At 50.3% G+C, this 14,012-nt stretch overlaps 1 protein-coding gene across 2 annotated transcripts in view; it reads left to right on the forward strand.

The window, feature by feature from the left end:
* Positions 1-1,535: 1,535 nt before the first annotated feature.
* LOC121445340 (fibroblast growth factor 1) overlaps positions 1,536-14,012 on the forward strand; it is an 85,086-nt gene continuing 72,609 nt past the window's right edge. The window contains exons 1-2 of one of the 2 annotated variants that reach the window (XM_041647426.1): positions 1,536-1,664; positions 2,030-2,183. The gene's annotated coding sequence lies outside the window, so the exon portion shown is untranslated. Of the gene's footprint in view, positions 1,665-1,806; positions 2,184-14,012 lie in introns of those variants that run through there. The other variant, XM_041647425.1, reaches the window with a different exon arrangement.

A 14,012-nucleotide genomic window follows, 5' to 3' on the forward strand; every position in this document is an offset into this window, starting at 1 on the left:
CCAGAGACTATGGGGGACATCCCATCCAGACCACCATAAACACCGTTTAGGTTCAACGCTTGTGGCTTCCTGAATCAAACCTGCAGAATCCAAAATGTGCACACTGTCATTTCCTGAAAGAATGAACTCTTCTTTCTCGGCTTGATAGACTGAACAAGAAACGCCTGGCACCTGCCCTCATCTGAGTGAATCTCAAGGGTGTAATTTCCACACTGAAAACTTTGGATTTCAACAAGTGACCCATTCTCCTGAATAAGAACATTGCTGGGCCCATGCTCACACACAGCAGCACGCGTGAGGGTAGCTGCACATGGCACCCTCAGTCACAGCCAGAAATCTGTGTGCGACAAGGTGGGAGGGGTTGGAGGAGGTTCCCCTCTAGTTAGGGACCTAGCCAGCCTAGATTTCTTCTGCTCTTCCCAGGAAGACGAGGTTTGATATTTGTGATGGCATTCCTCTGCAGGGCTTCTCTGAGAACCAGTCCCCTCTGACAGACCCATGGTCAGAGCCATGTCATGTCTGAGCCTCTTGCCTCAGGAGCCGAGCTCCTTGGGACTCCTCATTCTGAAGGCCCAGGAATGGCCCCGGTTGCTCTTTCAGCCAAGAGACCCCCCCACCCCCACTGTTAACTATAACAAGATATCCGACAGAAATGACTTGCGTGAGGAAAGGCTCACGGTGGCTAATGGTTTCAGAGACACTCCAGTCCATCAGTGGTGGCGAAGGCATGGTGACAGGAAGGCAGAGGGGTGGCTGCCACCTGGTACGGACCAGGAAGTGGAGAGAGCTAGACCAGAGGCAGGGGTAGGTACAATGGTCAAAGACCTGCTCCTACCAACCTCATTCTGTCGGCCAGGCCCACTTCTTACAGACTCTGCAGCCTTTAAACTAGTGCCACAAGCTAGAGACCAAGTAAGTGTTCAAAATGTGTGAGTTTCAAATTCAGACTTTGTTCTCCTCCCCCGCATCCTGCCCTCCCTGGATTCACTACCCCGGATCGACTACATTGATCAGGGAGAGAGACCTTGGAGTACATTGCCAGTTCCTTCAGGTCCACGTGCCTCTCTCTATCTGAACCAATAGGTGAGCAGGCTGGAGCCCACACACGCATGAATGCTCACTCATGCCTCCCAGGTTGAAATGCCTGTGCAAGGGAGGTTCTCTTCGTCAATGATCAGCCACAATTAATCATATGGTTCCAGCCGGTTTCTTTGATCCATGTCTTCTGAGTCCACTTCATTCTCTACCTTCAAGCCAGAGTCATCTGTATTACGAGGCAACCTCCCTTCCTTCCTTCTCTATGGTATGAAGATGACATCTATGGTTCACTAAAGAGGATCCAGGCTCACCTGAGGACCCCCTAATCTAGCCAGGATAGATGGGAACTGTAATGACAAATGCTGGGGACACTCTCTGACACCCCTCCCTAGCCCTAACCAGGCGGCCACTCCTTGCCTAGCTCCACAGAATGCCCTCAATAGGGCTTGGCTCTGGGAACGGTGTAGACATATAGACAGACACTTACACCATGCGTGGGGACCGATGACAGGACAGAAAAGGGCTCCCTTTCGCTAGCCGCCCGGTTTTAGAGGAATGTCTTTCAACACTACCAGTTGTTTCCCTGGTGACAGAGGCTTCAAAATAAACAGGATTCTGCTCAGACGGTAATACACTGGGCTCGGGCTTCTGTCCCGATACAAACCATGCTAAAATAACACCCAAGATAGTTGTTGTCACTGTCTGCCATCTCTGCAGTCCCCAGGTCTGCTGCAGACCGTCAAGAGCTAGGGGCACTTAGAGCTTCACGTGGACTGACGTGGTGGGGTGCGGCTGGGTGGTGGGCTGCAGGCGGGGCCCCTCCGGCTGACCGGCTGACGAACAAGGGCCAAAGGCAGACCTAGAGGCCAGCGCTCTCCGCTCCCCCACCCACCTCCCTGCTTCCCACACAGCCCTCTGGGACTGGCATAGTGTCTGGAGGCGGTCCAGCAACCTGATGTGCATGCCACAGCCCGTCCCTCTCCCCACACAGAGCTGCAGTAATCCTGAGGTTCGGAGAGCCGGCTGAAGGGACAGTCTCGGCACCGGAACCGTGATACACAGAGCAAAGGCCACCGAGCGAGCGAGTTCCAACCCCCTTGTGAGCAACTGGAGTGAGGAGAGCTGCCAGCCTGCGGGTTCTTCAGGTAAGGATTAGGGAATGTGTTAGATCCAGAGCTGGGTCTGGCTGTTTTGTTCCAGAGTGTGTATAAAGTTAGTAGAAAGGGAAAAAACGAGGGACAGAGAGGTGTTTTGGACAGTTAGCAGGGAGCCAGCATGCCTGCCAGTATCTTGGATGGGCTCCCCTATGGCTGGCTTGAACTGGGGTGCAGCCGGCTCTGGAAGAAGGGCCCGCTGAGAGCACAGACATGGAAAAATAGCACTTACAGGTTAGAGACTGCAGAAGTAATCCTACACCCGGCCGCCCTATCATCATCATTCCTCCAGCGCCAGGCTAAGAAGAGCAGAGGGGGTGGGGAGACGATAGACCGAAGCCCTGGATGCAGCCTTTGGGAGCTGTGGGAAGCTGAAAGCTATGGCCACAGTGGGTCTGGCTGGCCCTATCTTGCTGTGTCATGCTCTCTCTACCCAACAGCCTAGAAACTCGGCTGCCTTGGAAAACCCGTGGGAAGTTCAGGTTTCTATCGGCCGTTTCATAGAGCAGCTGGAGGGTTTCATAGGGTGGGTGCTGATGCTCCCTGCCCTGGCACCTGAGCCACTCAGCACCTCCTAATCCTCTTTCACAGTCGCAGGCTCATCTCAGGACTCCTCCCTCAGGCTCCCCCAAGGGGACTGTATATACCCAAAGTGTGCAAGGGACTTTTACATACCCAAAGTGTGCAAGGGACTTTTACATACCTAAAGTGTGCAGGGCTCATGGACAGGAGGCCTTGAGACTCTCAGACCTCTGGGTGCTCCTGGAGGAATTTCAGGTATTTAGTCAAGGGCCATTCTACAAAGACCTCACCTCCCACCTCAGTCCCGAGAGTTCCCTATATCTCAGTTGAATGTAAGCCTTCATGCCTTCTTTAGGCTGTTTAGCATCCGCTGTTTCTTCTCTTTCTTCCTATCTGCTTTGGTGACCAGCACCTTTGCTTTGCCTTTCTATGGGGATGTCATGGATGGAGGTTTAGCTCCTCATGCTGCAGTGGGAGGAAGACAGGCATCCCAAGAGAGGCTGCCCTGCTCCCTCACTCCCGGTTACTGCCATGGCTTGGCACTGTGGCAAAATGTTAAAAAGGTTGCTCAGCTGGCAAAACGCAATCTTGAAAGCCTGATTTGGGCCTCCAGAAGTCACTATCTTTTGGGCGTGGGGGATTTTGTTGTTGCTATTTTTTCAGTTGGGTTCAGAAGGTAAATGCTTGAAAGCCCAGTGCCAGGGAGGCAGCGACAGGTGGATCCCTGGGGCATGCCAGCCAGCGAGCCGGTCTAGTCCACTCACTGAGCTCCAGGAACCAAAAACCAAACAAGCAAAACCTAAGGTGGCAACTCTTGAGGGATGACACCTGAGGTTGTCCTCTGGCCTCTGCATGCACATGTACACCTGTGTACACACACACACACACACACGATTGAGAACAAATGACCTTGCTTTGGGGGTAGTGGTAGCCAGGAAGAGTGGGCTGCCCTCATAAGGACTGCTGCCTGTATGAACAGTGTGGCTTGATGGAGCCTCTGATTCACAGCCACAAGCTCCACTGAAGGCTTCCCAGGAAAGGCCCCTCTAAAAGTTGCATCTTGGAAGACAAGTTCAACAGTTTATGCTGAGAAAGCGGGAACACTTTTCCTGGTTGTCACTGCCTTTTAAAGTATAAACACACAGATTTGCTGATGAAACACTAAAAGAAATACATGAAAAGTTAAGAAAAAAGTTTCATGTTTACATGTCCTTGCCTGGTTCTTTCAAGGATTTGAGAAAGCAGGACATGGTTAAGTGGTCTGGGTCTCAGATGAGTGGCACCACCCATGCCGATGCTCTTTTCGGGAGTGTGGCAGGTGGGCACTTCGTCTACACTAGCAAAGGGATAGCCAGCCTGGGGAGAGATGCTGAAGCCAGCCTTTCTGAGGACATGCATTCTGTGGACTCTGAATAAGTAAACAATCAAGGACCTGCCACCCTGTGTACCAGCTGCCAGGAGGGCAGAGGGTATACCCACTTCTGCCTGTTGTCAAGGCATTGCTTAACTGACACAGTTCCCCTTGGTTTAAGTTGCTAAGACAGGAGACCACAGTCATTCATGCCATGGACATACCCTGTTTTAAATAAAGCCAATCTCTATTCACTGTGCAAAGATTACAAGTGGGTAAATCTTTTTTCCTTAAGAAAGGATTCACAAACAAGCAGTTTTTCATCAATGACCAAGGTGTCCCAGAACAGAGGTGACTGGTTCCAGCTCAGTCAGACAGAGAAGGGAAGGGAGCCACTGAGTATCCAGGTGACAGGGTTGGGGAAAAGTTAACCCAAGGCAGAAGGCAGGAGCTGGCTCTAGGGGAGTGGACTGCAGGAACAGCAGACAAAGAGGCGAGGCAGGAACAGCAGCTGGTTCAGTTCTTACATCACAGTGAGACAAAGCATTGTAGGGGCTGGGGAGATGGCTCAGTGGACATACTCACCGCCACACATGCATAGGGACCTGAGTTTGGGTCCCCTCCCCCAGCGCCCATGTAAAGGCGTGGCAGCACACGTCTATAATATCAGGGCTCCTGTGTGAGGTGAGAAGCACAAACAGGAGAACCACCAGAAGTCTGAGGGCTAGAGAGTCCACATATGCACCGAGAACAGCAAAGAGAGACCCTGATCTCAAACAAGTTGGAAGGGAAGGGCCAACATCTAAAGTTGTCCTCTGACCTCTACAAGCACACCATAGCAAGTGCAATCCTGCACTCACACGTGAATGAACACAACCCCCCCCTCACACACACACACAAACACACACACGGTGGAGAGCAATTGAAGACACCTAAAGTCAACCTCTGACTTCCATACACATGAATACATGTATACTCATGTGCCTGCACACACATGTACATACACATAACCATGTACACAGCACACACACACGTGAGAAAAACGGTGTGACAAGGTGTGACAAGGTGGGTAAATGTATGAGTTCTGCAGTAAGGCAGCTGGAGGTCCAAACTCTGACTCTGTCACTGATTAGTGCTGTGACTTGCCTCTCAGCCTCCTCGTTTATAAAAAGGGTGACAAAATGCTAACCTTGCTAAGGGCAAGATCAAATGAGTAACAGCCTTAGTACACTGCTTAGCTTTCAGCCAGTGATACTGAGTGCTGAGGAGGGTGGGATGCCCCAAGTGCCACCCTCTGGCACTTTTGCTTTGGCATGGGACTTTGTTTGCATTTGCGATGATCTGGAGACAGAACAGCTATTGTCCTTGTCAACCATGTTTCTCATCCTGTTTGTATTTAGCCACTGGGCTCAGCTTTAAGTTCTCCAGCAGCCCAGTGAAGCATGGGCTGGTTCAGATGCAGGACTGAGGTCCAATAGAGGGGACATTTACTGGTGGTCCCACAGCTGGAGGGGCAGAGTCAGCCAAGCTCTCCAACAGGTCTGTGCTAACTGGGGAGGCATTCTAAGAGACAGGTGGAACTTAGTGACAGGAATTTAGCAACATCTGAAGACCCTAGAGAATAGGTTAGAATTTGGAACCACTGTTTAGATATGGCAAGACCCTAGCTTGCGTCATGGGCAGCGTCTCAAAGTTGAAGATTTATATGCAGCTGATTGACCACATGGACTCCACAAAAGAACCATGAATACATCCCAACACAAAATTATAAATTCAGATGGGTGGTGATGGTGCACGCCTTTAATCTCAGGAGGCAGAGGCAGGCGGATCTCTGTGAGTTCGAGGCCAGCCTGGTCTACAAGAGCTAGTTCCAGGACAGGCTCCAAAGCTACAGAGAAACCCTGTCTCGAAAAAACAAAATAAATAGATAGATAGATAGATAGATAGATAGATAAAATAAAATTATAAACTCACTTAAAACATTATGAGGAGGTTTTTGGGGGGGATTTCTTTTTTGTAATGTAATATATGATTCTTGACTATGAACTTTGTGGATGACAGCACCTGTCTCAACGTCCAAGGGTTGGGCACACTGACAGCCTTGGGTGACAGGTCCTTTGGAAACCAGACAGGCTGCACAGGCACTGTGGCCCCCAGTTTTCCTGAGCCAGGAAGTGGGTGAGACTCAAGAATACAGGAAATGGGGCTAAAAACAGACTCAGGCATGAAGAGATTGCTGAACCAGGACTAAGTTTAGAGTTGCCTGAGCTAAGTCTGAGGGTAACATTGGGCAAGCCTCTGTTGTAGAGACAGGAAGAGTGGATAATCTAAAACAAAGTGTCTTAATCTGGCAAGTTTATGGTTAAGTCAAAGATTTGACTTTTCTGAAGAATATATCCATATGTAACTGGCAGAGATTGAGTGTCCACATCACCATTCAAGACCATCTCGCTAACCTTGTTCAAGGAATGCTGCTGGTGCCGACAGGTTGAAAAGGCATACCTACCTCATAGGAGGCTGGGTTGCTATGGAGGGTTATTCAAGGACATGACAACCCTACCCCTCCAGAAACTGTACTCTGGTCCATTCTGGCTGGACTCAGTGGTGCAGGCCTGCCTGGGCATTTGAAGAGACTATCTCAAAATGAAAGATAGAGAGAAGGGTGGGGGTATAGCTGAGAGGGTCCACCTAGCCTGCACATGGCCCTAGGTTTAATCCTTAGCCTTGTAAAGGGAGTGGGGTGGGGAGTCAGATTTCTAAATCCTATGCATAGAAGTGATTCAGTGTTTCTTGAGGGACTCAGGATTCTGTATTTCCTCAGTGATACCCAGATTGATCTTATGCCTGTGGTCAGCGGCCACGATGAGAAAAGCTTGGATCTGGCTACCCACTGCAGGTCTTCCCTCTTTATTAGTAGTAAGGGGAACACAGTCGTATGTGTGGCGTGAGTGACAGTTGGCCTCTTCGTTGTCACACCGACTTGCCTGACAGACTTTCCACCTATTATAACAACACTGTTTGGGACACCATCCTGCTCCCATGGTGCTCTTCTCTCATGAATCCTTTGCTACAATGCCACAAGGTAGATGCTATTACTGCACGCATCTCCCTAATGCAAAAAAAGGGTCTGCCACCAGGAAACTACAGAGCTGGGATTGGAACTCAGTCTCTAGCCGACTAGCAGAGCCCAAATGTATATCTGAGAGGCTGTTCTGTGAGATAGGCTCAGCCCTCCTTTCTCACTCTTAGGTGGGGCGTCCTTCCCTAGTTCCCATTCTCGTCCTGCCCACCTTTCCCAGGCTCACTTAAGTACTTCTCCAGAGGAAGACATGTTCCCACACCCCTCTGATGTCGGATTCCCCTCTGCATGCTGTGAATACCATTGGTTAATAAAGAAGCTGCTTTCCGGCCAAGGGCTTAACAGAATATAGCCAGGCTGGAAAAGATATATAGGGACAGCAGGCAGAGTCAGGGAGAAGCCATGTAGCTGCGCTAGAGCCCACTGAAACTTTGCCAGTAGGCTACGACCTTGTGGTGGATGCACAGATTAATAGAAATGGATTCATTTAAGATATGAGAGTTAGCCAAAAATACACTTAAGCTATTGGACAAACAGTATTGCAATTACTATAGTTTCTGTGTGTGTGGTTATTTTGAGTCTGAGCAGCCAGGAATGAATGACTGGCCTCCGTCAACACCCCCTATCCTTGTTGCGTTCAATCAGTTAGAAGGGCGAGGAAATGGGTGTGTGCAAGCAGGCGTCATGGGTTAAGTTCACTGCTGAAATCATCCCAACCCCTGGAACCTCAGAATGCGACCCTATTTAGAGCTAGGGTCTTCTCAGTGATATCCAAGTTACCATGAGGTTGTTGAAATGACTGATGTCCTTATAAAGAAGAGAAATTTACACAGAGAGGCATATACAGAGGCAGGAGGGTATGAGGAGACACAGCTTCAAAGAGAGAGAGGCTTGGAGCAGAGTCTCTCCCATAGCCCTCAGAGGAACCAACCTGAAAACACCTTTCCATTGTTTCCTCACCCATTCTGTGGACTCTACCCAGCAGCCCTGGCCAAGTCACACTGCAGGAAGCCATGTTCCTAGTGCTGCCTCTGACCTTGAGAGGATCTAGGTGAGGCTCAACACACCGCGCCAAGTTGGAGTGACATTAAGATTTCTACTCTCTGTGTCTTTCTGTTGTCTTAAAGGTTGAGAATACTAAAAAGGTCCAAGGCTCAGGAGGGAAGGACAGAAGAGAAGGAGGGAGGAGGGAAGAAGAAGAGGAAAGGAGGCAGGAGGAAGAACTGAAGTGGAGGCTGTGGTAGGTTTATGAGTGCTGGAAATGACCATGTCGAGTTCATGCAGCTCACTTGTGGGCACTTCCTGCGGCCAGGAAGCATGCCAAACATGGGACTCCAGCAGAGCTGGGGCTCATAGTTCCCTGAGCACGAGAGGCTGTAGATGGAGGTGTGGATCTCAATCTCTCCTGAGTCAGCTGTACAGCACACGGCACAAGTGCTGGAGGGGATGCTGGCATGAGCTGGGATCTGAAAGGCTATCAGGGAGGTGGAGAAGTGCAGAGGATTCTGGAAGGTCACATGGTACGAGGAAATGTGGTTACCAAGGAGCCAAAGCCAGGTCAGTGTGGCTGGAAGACAGGAAAGAGGGGCTGCACAGGAGAAGGGCTAGTAAAGGTTTAGGTCTTGTTCTCATTTGCTTCTCTGCTGCTGGATAAACACTAAAAACAATTTGGGGATTCCAGGTTATAGCCTGTCTTCAAGGGAGGCCAAAGCAGAAAGGCAGGAACCCGGGGGCAGAAACTGAGCAGAGAACACAGAGGAAGGATGCTGACTGGCTCATGCCCTTCTGCTCAGCTAGCTTCCTTATACAAGCCTGGACCACCAGTTACAGGACGACACTGCCCACAGTGGGGCTGGCCCTCCTCTGTCACTTAGCAGTTGAGAAAATGCCCCCATAGATGTGCCCAAGGGCCAATATGATGGCAACAGTTCTTCCTGTGAGGTCCCTCTTCCCAAGTGTGTCAAGATGCTAACCACAAACAGCCATCACAGGGGCTTAAGCTGTGACGTCACAGAAAGCCTAACAGTGGTCTCAGCCTTCCTATTGCCGCGATCCTTTAATATACATCCTCACGTTGTGGTGACCCCCAACCAAAAAATTACTTCACTGCTACTTCATAACTATAATTTTGCTACTGTTAGGAATCGTAATATAAATATCAGACATGCAGAATATCTGATATCAGACCCCCCAAGGGATCACAACACCCCCCCCCCCAGGTTGAGAACCCCATCTTAAAGGTTATGACTGTGTATAAAGAAACTCAATTCAAAACAGGGCTAGAGAGGCTGGTATGGGCAGCAGCCAGGAGCCCTGGATGCCAGCTCCTTGATTTCAAGAGGCTACATGAGCCTAAGAGAGGAGAACCGTGTTCCAGCCATGAGGCTCCTTCAGCAGAGGGTGTCAAAGCAGACAGTTGGGCACAGTGTATCAACTGCTTTTCCTCCTGCTGTATCAAATGCCTTAAAAGATGCAGCTGAAGGCCTGGAGGACTTATTCTGGCTGACAGACTAAGTAGAGCCCATCAAGGCAGGGAAGACACGGCTGGTAGGAGGGCAGGGTATCCCATCACACTGTACCTGTAGACAGGAAGCCAAGAGAGTCGGGAAGTGGGTAAAACCTCAAGGACCAGAGTTCAAGGCCAGCCTGGGCTAAATAGGGACCGCCTTTTTAGAAAGATTTAAAAAACAATGCGGGGCGCCCCCCCCCCAGTGGGATGCTGGCTTTGGCTTGGCGCCCTATCAGGTGCCAGATTACCTCACACAGCAGTCCCTTCCCCGGGGAAACTTACCAGTAACAAATAAGTCACCGGTCACAAAAGTCTGCTCTAAAAAACTGAATGCAGTTTATACCACGTTCCTTGTCTGCCACAGAAGGAATCCCCGCCTCCTTTGGATTTAAAGAGAGAGACTGGGGATGGTTAACAAGGATGAATTCAGAGTAACTTGGGGTGGGGGGGGGAGAAGCCATGATGTGCTCCACTTGAGCCCCATGACCTCCCTTCTTTTTTCTGCTGACCTTTTCCTGCCCCTGAGACTTTGCCTCTGTGCAATCGGCTCGGAATGCTTTTCTCTGAGTTCCTCACATAGGGGAGGGTCTTGTTTTGTTTGTTCTCAGCCTCAGGCCTTACCTCAAAGAGGTTTCCCGTCACTCCAGTCTTAGCCTGTCTCTCCTATGTGCTTACCCCAAGCAGTAGTTGTCTTGCCAAATTTTAAAAACGTCGTTGTTGCCTATTCTATTAGAACAGAAGCCTCACAGGCAGGAACCAGTCCTTGTTGGTCTTGATTCCTGTTCCCTCCCCAGTACCTAGGACAGAGTAGGAGGAGCTCAGTAGCCAGAATGTCCAGTGAGTGAATGAGCCAATGGATACATCTTGGGAGTAAGAGAGCCAAGGCCAGGGGCAGCAATGAGACACCCTGCCCCACCCCCTCCGACATCCTTACACCCCCTTTGCATCTGAGAGCAAAGCTGTGGAACTCGAGTCCAGAGCCTGCCAGTTCTTGGCTGCTCTGGTCTGGCTGGCTTGGTGTCATCTCTGCAGTCACTTTAGGCTAAAGTTTCACAATCCGTGGCTCGTGACCCCTTGGAGGTTGAACAACCCTTCCCAGGAGTTGCCTTAGACCGTCAAAACTATCAGATATTTACATTCTGATTGATAACAATAGCAAAATTACAGTTGTGAAGTCAGCAATGAAAATAAGTTTATGGCAGGGGGGTCACCACAATATGAGGAGCTGTATTAAAGGGTCACAACATTAGGAAGGTTGAGAGCCACTGTTTTAGGCAGCCCAAAGTTCATCCTAGGTGAGTTATTCACGTAGAGTTGAATAACCTCATGGCTGAGGTGCAGCTAACGCAAGCGACTGACGTTGAGCTCTCTGAAAGGACACGGGGATCTGGCTTTCCCTGGGGTGATGGGAATAACGGGGTGGCTCATGCTGATCACCCAGTGTGTGCAAAGTGCCCTCTGGAGACTCTGGAGAAAGAAAGTGCCTCTAAAGATGCAGCTTTCCTTGTACCTTGCAGAGAATACCTATCAGAGTTGACACAGCCAGCGTGGGCGTTAGGAACAAACGCTACAGAGTCTTGCCGTGGATAGAGAGCAAGTCCCTTTCTCAGAGTCACAGGCTGGGTGACCTGGCTTTTTGGAGTAAGTTGCATGGCACAGTATTCCTCCTCTGGTTTAACTATTATGTCTGGGAGTGGGACATTTCCAAATGGTAGAGGCATTTCAAAGGTTTCTTCCCAACAGTGAAATTTTCATGTAGTTGGCTGCGTAAATCCACCTCATCCTCACTCTACCAGACTAGTTTGGGGGAAGCAAAGCCTTTGGGCTCCGAGTAGAAGGCCAAGAAGTCTCCCAATAGCTCCCATTCTTACCCATCTCTCTGGAGCCTGTGGTGCTCAAGTGCATAGCATAGAGGTGGAGGACCACAGCTAGAGGGTAGGAGGGTCTGGGTTCAAACTCTGGATCCGGCACTCCATAACTGCGTGTTCCCAGTCAAGCCAAATAATATTTAAGACTCTGTTAAATAAACATTGCAGTAGCACCCACCCTTTGTGGCTCTTGCCAAGAATATGTGAGTTACTACAGGTAAAACCCACGGTGCCTGTCAGAGCTGCCTCCGCGTCAGTTGTCCCCATCTCAGAGGGTTAGACGTTAGTGATAGCATCCACCATGTCTTAATACACAATGCAGAGACAGCAGCTAACATTCCCTCAATGACATGTGAACTATTATCACTATGACAGGCTCTGCAGTCTGCCTAAGGTTTCTGGAAATCTTCACACGGACATTTTTAAACTTACAAAGTACTGGACGATGAAGGTTTCCCTGGCCCTGCTTATTCCGGCAGCTCTGCCCTGCGCCCCCTAAAATGGAAGATTGTCGTTCTGGACTTTTCTTCATAGCAGGAACCTGGAAACAGCCTGCAAGAGCTCTCTAAAGGCTGAAGCCCAAAGCCTGGAGTAGATGCAGGTTCCCTGTTTAGCACACTGAGCTCTAGATGCTCCTAACAATGACTAGGGACATGCAGGCTTTTGTTCCTTTTGTCCTATGCATGCAAAGACTTTGGATTTCCTATCCGAGGAACCACGGTTCATTAAGACAGGGCCTCCCTAAAAATTCTGCTCAGTGTACCAGAGGCTAGTGTTGGGTTCAGATCATTTGGAAAGGGGTGATAAAGACTACAGGGACGGCTGAGCAGGGGGCAGACTGCACAGCCATTGCCTGTCTGGTGCTCCCCCCTCCCTCCTAATGGCTCCAGCTAAGGAACTCCTCTTTCTGCTTCCTTCTCCGTGAGAAAGCCTTCGCAAGGGGAGGGCTAGAGTCAGATCGGAGGTGCCCCGTGAAGCAGAGTGCAACTGTCTCTCTTGATGCTTCAATTCCCTGTCCCGCCCTTGTGACATCTCAGAACCGTGGACCTGGAAACAGCCAGTGGTGATCTATGTCTCCGTGGTCTGAGGCTCGCCTGTCTCGCACCAGGTGACCATGAGCGCATCACTTGGCTGCCGAAGCAGCTTCGAGAGATGGAGTCTGGCAAAGGCTCCAGCCCGAGGTCTGGAGGAGGCGATGCTGGCTGCACCCAGTCCCACTCAGCTCATCCTTTATCCCTGTGGCTCAGCCAGTAATACAGATTCAAACCCTACTGCTCTCCTGGGACTTTAGACAGCTGCTTACCGAAGATTGATACTCTCCCGAAAGGAAGCTGGAAGCCTTCCAGTCCCACTTTGGCCCTCCCTGATACTCCCCCACCTCCCACTGAGGCCTAAGGGTTTAACACGCAGCTGTATCAGGGTGGAACCAGAGGCAGGCAGTGCAAGCAAGCAGGGAGGGCGTTTCTAAGGCGATGTCCCAGTTGTTTCTAGTGACCCATTGACCTGACCCTCCCTGCTTTACGCAGCCCCAGCTTGAGCCAAGCCTTTGGAGGGCGGCTTCACCTTGGGGTAGCTGGCCTGAGCCTACTGTGCTGAGTGGGAGGTTTGGATCCCACGCTGGATGGGCCCTGCGGGGAGGACAGGAGAAAGATGGGCCAAGGAGGGCCTCATCACGGCTCTCCTTCTCAGAGGTCAGCAGTCAGATGAGAGCTGTGGGGGCCCTTGTTCTAGGAAGTGACTTGAAAATCTTTTAACTCATTTTGACTGTAAGATGGAAATTGCCTTGCCTATCTAACCTGACGTGGTGACGAGAAGTCTTTTCATCAGACAGGGCAGTGCTTGTATGTAATCCTACTACTTGGGAGGCTGAGGTGGTAGCTGGGATTTAGAGGTTGCCTGACTATACAGTGAGACTTTAGTTTCATTGTTTTGCTTATTTTAAAAAGCATCATGGGTTGCAGAGATGGTTCTGTCAATAAAGTGCGTGCCATCACTGGGATCCCCATCACCAACATAAAAAGCTGGGGACCATAGGGCACATTTGTAATCCCAACATAGTAGTGGGACGGGATACAAGGATGTGCATGGGGACAGGAGGATTCCTGGCACTCGCTAGCCAGCTAGTCTTGCCCAGTCAGTGAGCTCCAAGGTCGGTGAGAGACTTTGTCATTAGAAAGAAAAAAAACAAAAAACAGGTGGAAAGTGGTTGAGGAAGCCAGTGTCTACGTCTGGCCTCTCATAGGTATGCATGCACACGTACACATGTGTACCTACCTGCACACACACAAACCTGTGTACATGCACAGAGCACACACTCACATAAACACATTTAAGAAAACATCTCATACACTGCAGATGGAGGGAGGGACTTGGTGAAGAACCTGGAGCTGTCCATTTGTCAGCTGGTGGCAGCCCTGACAGGGTTTTCCTGTATCCAGATCCTTTTCTTCCTGGCCAGCCTCACATCCTGCTAGGCTGCGTTGGCGGGCTT

Source organism: Microtus oregoni, unplaced genomic scaffold, assembly GCF_018167655.1.
Source record: "Microtus oregoni isolate MIOR12 unplaced genomic scaffold, Mior012 000176F_ref0000478, whole genome shotgun sequence".
Lineage (NCBI taxonomy): Eukaryota > Metazoa > Chordata > Mammalia > Rodentia > Cricetidae > Microtus > Microtus oregoni.